This window comes from Gopherus evgoodei, chromosome 1 (genome assembly GCF_007399415.2).
Source record: "Gopherus evgoodei ecotype Sinaloan lineage chromosome 1, rGopEvg1_v1.p, whole genome shotgun sequence".
NCBI classification, from domain to species: Eukaryota; Metazoa; Chordata; order Testudines; family Testudinidae; genus Gopherus; species Gopherus evgoodei.
In genome coordinates this window covers 63,186,347-63,196,680 of record NC_044322.1, presented here as the reverse complement: position 1 = coordinate 63,196,680, position 10,334 = coordinate 63,186,347, and the positions used below count along the sequence as shown (strand labels likewise).

At 42.2% G+C, this 10,334-nt stretch overlaps 1 pseudogene; it reads right to left on the bottom strand.

The window, feature by feature from the left end:
• Positions 1 to 9,789: 9,789 nt before the first annotated feature.
• LOC115644646 lies at positions 9,790 to 9,977 on the bottom strand (annotated as a pseudogene).
• Positions 9,978 to 10,334: the final 357 nt, after the last annotated feature.

Below are 10,334 nucleotides of genomic sequence, written 5' to 3'. Positions count from 1 at the left end.
GACTTGGAAATGGCAGAGATGTTTAATGACTTCTTTGTTTCGGTCTTCACTGAGAAGTCTGAAGGAATGTCTAATATAGTGAATGCTTACTGGAAGAGGGTAGGTTTAGAAGATAAAATAAAAAAAGAGCAAGTAAAAAATCACTTAGAAAAGTTAGATGCCTGCAAGTCACCAGGGCCTGATGAAATGCATCCTAGAATACTCAAGGAGTTAATAGAGGAGGTATCTGAGCCTCTAGCTATTATCTTTGGGAAATCTTGGGAGACGGGGGAGATTCCAGAAGATTGGAAAAGGGCAAATATAGTGCCCATCTATAAAAAGAGAAATAAAAACAACCCAGGAAACTACAGACCTGTTAGTTTAACTTCTGTGCCAGGGAAGACAATGGAGCAAGTAATTAAAGAAATCATCTGCAAACACTTGGAAAGTGATAAGGTGATAGGGAATAGCCAGCATGGATTTGTAAAGAACAAATTGTGTCAAACTAATCTGATAGCATTCTTTGATAGGATAACGAGCCTTGTGGATAAGGGAGAAGCGGTGGATGTGATATACCTAGACTTTAGTAAGGCATTTGATATGGTCTCGCATGATATTCTTATAGATAAACTAGGAAAGTACAATTTAGATGGGGCTACTACAAGGTGGGTGCATAACTGGTTGGATAACCGTACTCAGAGAGTAGTTATTAATGGCTCCCAGTCCTGCTGGAAAGGTATAACAAGTGGGGTTCCGCAGGGGTCTGTTTTGGGACCGGCTCTGTTCAGTATCTTCATCAACGATTTAGATGTTGGCATAGAAAGTACGCTTATTAAGTTTGCGGATGATACCAAACTCGGAGGGATTGCAACTGCTTTGGAGGACAGAGTCAAAATTCAAAATGATCTGGACAAATTGGAGAAATGGTCTGAGGTAAACAGGATGAAGTTCAATAAAGATAAATGCAAAGTGCTCCACTTAGGAAGGAACAATCAGTTTTGCACATACAGAATGGGAAGAGACTGTCTAGGAAGGAGTATGGCAGAAAGAGATCTAGGGGTCATAGTGGACCACAAGCTTAATATGAGTCAACAGTGTGATACTGTTGCAAAAAAAAACAAACGTGATTCTGGGATGCATTAACAAGTGTGTTGTAAAAAAGACATGAGAAGTCATTCTTCAGCTTTACTCTGCACTGGTGAGGCCTCAACTGGAGTATTGTGTCCAGTTCTGGACATCGCATTTCAAGAAAGACGTGGAGAAATTGGAGAGGGTCCAGAGAAGAGCAACAAGAATAATTAAAGGTCTTGAGAACATGACCTATGAAGGAAGGCTGAAGGAATTGGGTTTGTTTAGTTTGGAAAAGAGAAGACTGAGAGGGGACATGATAGCAGTTTTCAGGTATCTAAAAGGGTGTCATCAGGAGGAGGGAGAAAACTTGTTCACCTTAGCCTACAATGATAGAACAAGAAGTAATGGGCTTAAACTGCAGCAAGGGAGATTTAGGTTGGACATTAGGAAAAAGTTCCTAACTGTCAGGGTAGTTAAACACTGGAATAGATTGCCTAGGGAAGTTGTGGAATCTCCATCTCTGGAGATATTTAAGAGTAGGTTAGATAAATGTCTATTAGGGATGGTCTAGACAGTATTTGGTCCTGCCATGAGGGCAGGGGACTGGACTCGATGACCTCTCGAGGTCCCTTCCAGTCCTAGAGTCTATGAGTCTATAAGTCTATAAAAATGATTAGGGGACTGGAGCACATGACTTGTGAGGGGAGGCTGAGGGAACTGGGATTGTTTAGTCTGCAGAAGAGAAGAATAAGGAGGGATTTGATAGATGCTTTCAACTACCTGAAAGGTAGTTCCAAAGAGGATGGATTTAGACTATTCTTAGCAGTACCAGATGACAGAACAACTAATAATGGTCTCAAGTTGCAGTTGGGGAGGTTTAGTTTGGATATTAGGAAAACCTTTTTCTCTAGGAGGGTGGTGAAGCACTGGAATGGGTTACCTAGGGAGGTGGTGGAATCTCCTTCCTTTTTAAGATCAGGCTTGAGAAAGCCCTGACTGGGATGATTTAGTTGGGGATCAGTCCTGATTTGAGCAGGGGTTGGACTAGATGATCTCCTGAGTTCCCTTCCAACCCTGATATTCAATGATTCTATGACTTAGAACAAACATCAGCCCTATAGAAAAACTGGTTTGTGGGATAATTTCTCTCACACATAAAAGTGAAGGTTACACAGGTGGACTTCACTTTGGCATTTCCTGACTTGAATGTTTCACTTACTTAGCTTAACATTTTAAAATTTATTTTAAATAGAACATTGTTGAGTATTATGAAAAGAAAATATTTTTAATAAAGAATTTCCATTGTAAGCTAGATGGTGGTAGAAAGTGGTATCAGGAACAAACTTCAGAACTGAAACCCAGTTCAACAAGGTATTTTTGAGTACCATCAATGTGACAAGGTGCCCTGCCTCATGCCACAGTCACCTTTACATATATGGAATGGTCAACATTCAGTCCTGCACCAGGGGCAACTTTGAGGTCCCCATCAGGTTTACAGACAGGTTTGGACCCTTGGAATGGGGAGGAACTCCACTTGTAAATGGGTTACATCACTTGTATTAACTCTGGGATATCATGAGAGATCAGCTCTTAAAAATCATATCTTTATGTAATTGTATTGGCTTTTAAAATGCATCAGTTGTAATTTTTGGCTTCTGCAAAATCCTGTAGAGTTGGACTTATGGTAACTAAGGGAACCTTGAGTTAGAGGAGAGAGAGACAGTGATAAAAACGATACTAATATTTTTTGAAGCTCTCTAAAATCTTTTTTGTTTCAAATATGTGATATATGAAGAATAAGTGATGGTTAATTTAAGTATAGAGGATTTATTTGCACTCATAGGGGATAACATCCTTGTGGATTCACTGCTAAAAATCAGGTCAATTACCCACTTGTATACATGTACTCTTTCTTTCTCTCTGTGTATGCATGTCTATTTATGCACTTATTCCCTGATCAGCACTATTGTGTTTGAGTGTACATACAGTAGATATCTTTATATATTTCATAAAAAATCCTTATCCCAGTCTTTTGGTGCCCTGACAACCTACAACAGGGGTTGGCAACCTCTGGCACACAGCTCGCCAGGGTAAGAACCCTGGCGGGCTGGGCTAGTTTGTTTACTCGCCGCATCAACATGTTCGGTGGATCACGTCTCCCACTGGCCGCAGTTCACCGTCCCAGGCCAATGAGGGCTGCAGGAAGCAGTGCAGGTGAGGGCTGTGCTGGCCGTGGCTTCCTGACGCCTCCATTGGCCTGGGACAGCGAACCGCGGCCAGTAGGAGCCACGATCGACCGAACCTGCCGACACTCCAGGTAAACAAACTGGCCCGGCCCGCCAGGGTGCTTACCCTGGTAAGCAGGGTGCCAGAGGTTGCCAGCCCCTGACCTACAACAATGAAAACCCTATCCATGAAACAGAAAAAAAAATAATGAAAAGTAAATGGCAGAGCAATACTGCATGAGGAAAAAAACAGTAATTCATCAAAAAATCCCAGAGATTTCAGAATAAATATCTTTCTACTCCTTTGCTCTCTCCAATGCCTACTTAAACAGATGGGTGCTGCAGCATTCCCAGAAGGTTAAAAAAAACACCACCGTTTACTTTGGACTGAGATGGACTGAGATGGCAAAGGGCACTTTCTGGAGAGCACCCTGCAAACACCTCCCCTTCAATAACTAGAGGAATGCCCAGTTTAACCATCTCTGCTGAACAGCAACTATCTCAGTATTAACAAGGGAAGAGAGTCAGTGAACTGGCCCAAGGTCATTTAACAGATTATAGGCCAAAACCCAACATCTTCAGGTTCATCTGGAGGCCAGTAGGCCAGCAGCGCAGCTCATGGAACACTTGTCATGTTGTCATGGTGAGACATTCCACTCTAACAAGTAAACTGCTGAATTGTACATTAGCTTTAACTTCAAACTGTCTTCATAGCCTTATGGAGAACACACATACATTGGATTCTTTACTAGGTCACAGAAAGATTTGTCTGTAAAATCTGGGATTTTAGATTGAAGGGTTTTATTTGTGCTGTATGGGGGTTCTGACTGTTTAAGTGTCAGGGGAATCATTATTAGTTGTTGCAGAAAGATGGAGAGGGTGGGGAGTGCTTTAGTTTTGTGGGTGGGGAGCAGCTTAGTTTTGTGGACATATTTTTTGGTCAATGGTGTTGCTTATTTGCTTAAGCATCACATATACCTCCAGATGCTACTTAATCGGTCCACCAATTAGTCCAGTATTATTTTTGGTTGTGCCTAAATGTCCCAATCAGGAAATAGGAACCCATTGTCTAGAAGTAGTAAAAACAAGTAAAAGATAGCCAGCCTTTGTCCCAAAAAACTCTCTTCTAGGATATATATATATTATATATATTAGTTTTCAAGAACATCCTACTCAAACACGAAATTCATATAATGCAAATACACAAATCCCTGTGTGGACCATGAAGGATATTTGCAGATACTGCTAAGTGCCAGTTCTGTATTTCTCAGTAAATACTAACCACTTATACCTTTATCATAGCTCATGGACTTACTGCAGAACAATTTAATGAAAAGCCTGCTGATACCAATGAACATCTGCCAGAATCAGCCCCTGCTTGCATCACATCTTTTTCTTTGCAGGAGCTAGGTAGGAAACTGTGATTATCTGAAACAGTAGGATTGCATTCAGCATGTAACTCTATAACTGGAAAATTACTCGAACAAACCCTTTCAGCAATGGCCTGATATCTTTATTTTTTGTTGTTAATAATCAGTATCAGTACAGAGTCACAAAAATTGCAGTCATACAATTCAAAACAGTTCAAGTCGTGTTCTTGTCATCAATGTTTAATAAGGGCTTATTCTCTTTTATCTGGGATCTTCAATTCCCTGCACAAAAATTCAGTAGCAAAGGTGAATCAACTGTCTTGTTTTTGACTTGTATGAATAGGCCCTAAAAGAGTACTTCAAAATACAATATGCTTAGTCATCTCTAATGTGTAGTCATCACTAAGTTGACTAACAAGATGCTGCCCAATGATAGCCCTCCAGAGAAGCACATTAATTCATATTTATTCATTAGTCTTCCACACAGAGAGGATCCACTTATTCTTATCCACATACTAGTTGCTCTGTTAAATGCCTCTGTAGTTTGCAGCAATAGTAGACATCCATCTTGCTTCAGGAAATGCTAGTTCAGGTCCCTGGATAAACTGAAATATTACAGACATAAGAATGAGCATGTTATAAACTTGAATATTTAAACAAAAATAATTAGGCTAACAAATGTATAGAAGTGCTCTATTTTCAGACTATTTATTTACTGATTTTTATGTTTCATTAGAAATGGAAAAAATGTAACGAATACCAAAAGGTGTGCTATTATTACATTTATCTCATTTTCAGCATTTAATAACTCAGAACAATTATTATTAGTTGTAGAAAGATGGGGAGAATGGAGAGTGCTTTCGTTTTGTGGGTGAGGAGCAGTTTATGATATCTAAACAAAAGTAGAATTTTGAGACTGGAAATCATGTAATGTCTCAATGGTAAGCTCTACAAATAGATATTAAAGGGGGGGAATCATTTACCCTTCTTTGATATTTTGTCATAAAAAACAATTTTGCAAACGTTGTGCTGTGGAAAACAAATCATTCCAAATTAAAGCCACAGAAGGGAGCATAAACCTTGAAATTGGGAACAATCAAACATATTAAAACCACAGTGCCTTCAGGATAACTTCTAAAGAAAGACACAGTGTACTCATAGAATCATAGAAAATTAGCGTTGGAAGAGACCTCAAGGGGTCATCTAGTCCAACCCTCCGCTCAAACGGGACCAACCTCAACTAAATCATTCCAACCAAGGCTTTTGTCAAGCTGGGCCTTAAAAACCTCTAAGGAAGGAGATTCCACCACCTCCCTAGGTAACCCATTCCAGTGTTTCACCACCCTTCTAGTGAAATAGTTTTTCCTATTATCCAACCTAGACCTCCCTCACTGCAACTTGAGACCATTACTCATTGTTCTGTCACCTGCCACACTGAGAACAGCTGAACTCCATCCTCTTTGGAGCCCCCTTCAGGTAGTTGAAGGTTTCTATCAAATCCCCCCTCACTCTTCTCTTCTGCAGCCCAGTTCCCTCAGCCTCTCTTCATAAGTCCTGTGTTCCAGCCCCCTAATCATTTTTGTTGCCCTCTACCTGACTCTCTCCAATTTGTCCACATCCTTTCTGTAATGGGGGGCCCAAAACCAGATGCAATATTCCAGAGGTGGCCTCACCAGTGCCAAATAGAGGAGAATAATCACTTCCCTTGATCTGCTGGCATTGCTCCTTCTCTTGGGGCCCAATATGCCCTTGGCCTTCTTGGCAACAAGGGCACACTGTTGACACATATCCAGCTTCTCAATCACTCTAATCCCCAGTCCTTTTCTGCAGAACTGCTGCCTAGCCACTCGGTCCCTAGTCTGTAGCAGTGCATGGGATTCCTCTGTCCTTAGTGCAGGACTCTGCACTTGCCCTTGTTGAACCTCATCAGATTTCTTTTGGACCAATCCTCTAATTTGTCTAGGTCCCTCTGTATCCTATCTCTACCTTCCAGCATATCTACCAGTCCTCCCAATTTAGTGTCATCTGCAAACTTGCTTTGGGTGCAAATCCTCCAAATCATTAATGAAGATATTGAACAAAACCATCCCCAGAATCATCCCTTGGAGCACTCCGCTTGATACCAGCTGCCAACTAGACTCCTTAGTATCACATCTCCAATAATTTATACATACTGCTTGGTGGGATAATTTACACACTGGGCAATTTAACAAGCAATACGTTCCACAGGACTGGTGTTTTTTCTTCTGTAGTAGATTATATTTTTTATAACTAGAGCTATGTGGCTACAGTAGATTTTCAATTTGCATAGTGGCCCAAGGCAGTATATCTATTAATATGTTACTACAAAAAAGTTTTCTGGGGTTCTTCAAGCTGGTAGTTTACAAGTATTAAACTGCCCAACTGCCAGTTTATTTTATTTATACTATTTTATTTGACTGTAACATTTGTCTGAGTGGGTGGCATAAAATCATGAGCATCACTGCCAAAAACATACTAATCCAAAATAAAGTGAGGCACTGTGACATATAATTATCATTTCCTTATTAGAGACTAATCCTGTGAGCAGCTTGGCACCTTGGGGTACCAGGTAAGCAAATCTTACATCGAATTTACGCTTTGGATTGAACTCTATGGGTGGTAGTTAACTTTGTTAACTATTTCAATATTAATCATTTCATCATATATAACCAACAACCTTGAGATTGTGGGCAATACTTGGCATTGTAGAAAAAGCTTATGAAGAATTCCACCAACCTTCTGACTGTTGAGCATATGGCTTTCCCTTTGGCAAATAGGAATTTGTCTTGCATTGAACACTTCAGGGTGATCTATGTCTCTGTGCCACCTCATGAGTGCCAGAATAAATATAGGCCGCCCAGTTGAGAACCAATAACTACTTTGAGGCCTCCGAGTCTCTGCCCTAACCCTGGCCCTGGTTAAAGCAGATTAATAGCTTCTCTAATTTGCACCAGATGACTGGGTTCCTTAGGGATTATGCATTAACTGGGGATAGCTGGAGGGTAGTCAGCTCTGCCAAATGCTACAGAGAGGAGAGCATAAGAACTGGCTTCAGTTAGATACCCAACAGGGCACTGGAGGATGTTCCCATTCCTTGTGGCACGAGAACAGTGAAAAGGGAGCAGAACAGGTCTGAGAATCTGCCTCTGATTGGGATTCCTTGGCTTTTATTAAATAATATGCTTGATTCTCAGACTGAAAAGGTCAGACATCAACAGCCTCAATTCTCAGCTGCAGCCAGTGGTTGCACAGTGCAATTATGCTGTATACTGATCTGTTCTGCCACAGCAAAGCCAGAACAGATTTCAGGCTCTGCTCTCTCACCCTATCTGACAATGGACCCAAAGGCTAATATACCACATATGGATCTGTACCATTTCCCTGTAGACATGTGTTTTTCCCATGTCACACTTAGGAGGAAGAAGGATTGGTAGGAAGAGACAGGTTCCACCTAATGAAGAGAGGGAAGAACATCTTTGCAAGCAGGCTGGCTAACCTAGTGAGGAGGGCTTTAAACTAGGTTCACTGGGGGAAGGAGATCAAAGTTCTGAGGTAAGTGGGGGAAGTGGGATACCAGGAGGAAGCACGAGCAGGAGAGTGCAAAAGAGGAAGACTCCTGCCTCATACTGAGAAAGTGGGACAATCAGCAAGTTATCTTAAGTACCTATAAACAAATGCAAGAAGCCTGGGAAACAAGCAAGAAGAACTGGAAGGCCTGGCACAGTCAAGGAATTACAATGTGATTAGAAATTGATTTTATACAGTCAATTGTGTATGTGCCCACTAAGTACATTAAGTCAGTGGAGTGCATCCTCACTACCATGGCTAGCATCAACTCACAGAGTAGTGAACTGTGGGAAGCTATCCCACAGTTCTCGCAGCCTCCACTGCCCACTGAAATTCTGGTTTAAGCTCCTAATGCCTGATGGAGCAAAAACATTGTCACAGGTGGTTTTGGGTACATGTCGTCAGTCTCCCTTTCCTCACTTCCTCTGTGAAAGCAACTGCAGACAAACATTTCACACCTTTTTCCTGGGTTACCTGTGCAGACACCATAGCATGGCAAGCGTGGAGCCTGCTCAGCTCACTGGTGCTGTTATGAGCATTGTAAATACCTTGCACATTATCCTGCATTATATGCAGAACCTGGCTAAGATGGCAGCACAAGGATGATTGTGAGGTGGACATGGATACAGACATGCCTGAAAGCGCAGGATGTGGAAATTGGGACATCATGGCAGCAGTGGGCTGGTTGATACATTGGAATGCCGATTCTGGGCTCGGCAAACAAGCGCAGACTAGTGGGACCGCATAGTGTTGCAGGCGTGGGATGATTCCCAGTTGCTGTGAAACTTTGCATGTGTAAGGCCACTTTCCTGGAACTTTGTGAGTTGCTTTCCCCAGCCCTGAAGTGCAGGAATACCAAGATAAGAGCTGCCCTGACAGTTGAGAACTGAGTGGTGATAGCCCTGTGGAAACTTGCAACATTGACTGCTACCAGTAAGTCAGGAATCAATTTGGAGTGGGCAAATCTATTGTGGGGACTGCTGTGATTCAAGTAGCCAATGCAATCACTGACATTCTGCTATCAAGAGTAGTGACTCTTGGAAATGTGCAGTGGATGGCTTTGCTGCAGTGGGTTTCCCTAACTGTGGTGGGGCGGCAGATGAAACCCATATCCCTATCTTGTCACCAGACCACCTTACCAACCAGTACATAAACCACAAGGGACACTTCTCAATGGTGCTGCAGGTACTGGTGGATCACAAGGAAAGTTTCACCGACATCAATGTGGGATGGCTGGGAAAGAGTCATGACATTGGCATCTTTAGGAACTGTTTGAGCAGCTGCAAGAAAGGACTTACTTCCCAGGCCAGAAAGTTACTGTTGGGGATGTTGAAATGACAACAGTTATCCTTGGAGACCCAGCCTACCCCTTGTTCCCATGGCTCATGAAGCCATACACAGGCAGCCTGGGCAGTAGTAAGGAGCAGTTCAACTATAGGCTGAGCAATTTTTGGTAATAGAATGGTAATAGAATGTGTCTTTGGATGTTTAAAAGCTAGCTGGCACTGTTTGCTGACTAGGTTAGAATCATAGAATATCAGGGTTGGAAGGGACCGCAGGAGGTCATCTAATCCAACCCCCTACTCAAAGCAGGACCAAACCCCATAAAACTTCTTGCCCCAGATCCCTAAATGGCCCTCTCAAGGGAAATCACAATGGTCAACACACCCGCAATGCAATGGATGTGCCTTACTCTGGGAAAACCACCTTGGTGATCATGGTATCTCCCCTGCCAGGTAAGTATAGACCTCAGCACAATCAATATTCCCATTGTTCTTACTGCTTGTTGTGTGCTCCGTAATATCTGTGAGAGTAAGGGGGAGACTTTATGGCGAAGTGGGAGGTTGAGGCAAATTGCCTGGCTGCCAATTTTGAACAGCCAGACACCTTGGCGATTGGAAGAGCACAGGTTGCCATGCTGTGCATCAGAGAGGCTTTGAAAAACAGTTTAATGACTGGCCAGGCTACAGTGTGACAGCTGTGGGTGTTTCTTCTTGATGTAAACCTGCCCTCTTTGTTGATTTTAATTCCCTGTAGGCCAAACACTCGCCCTACTTCGATCACACCTGGAAAAGGACCTAGAGTCACTATTGTTTTGAAA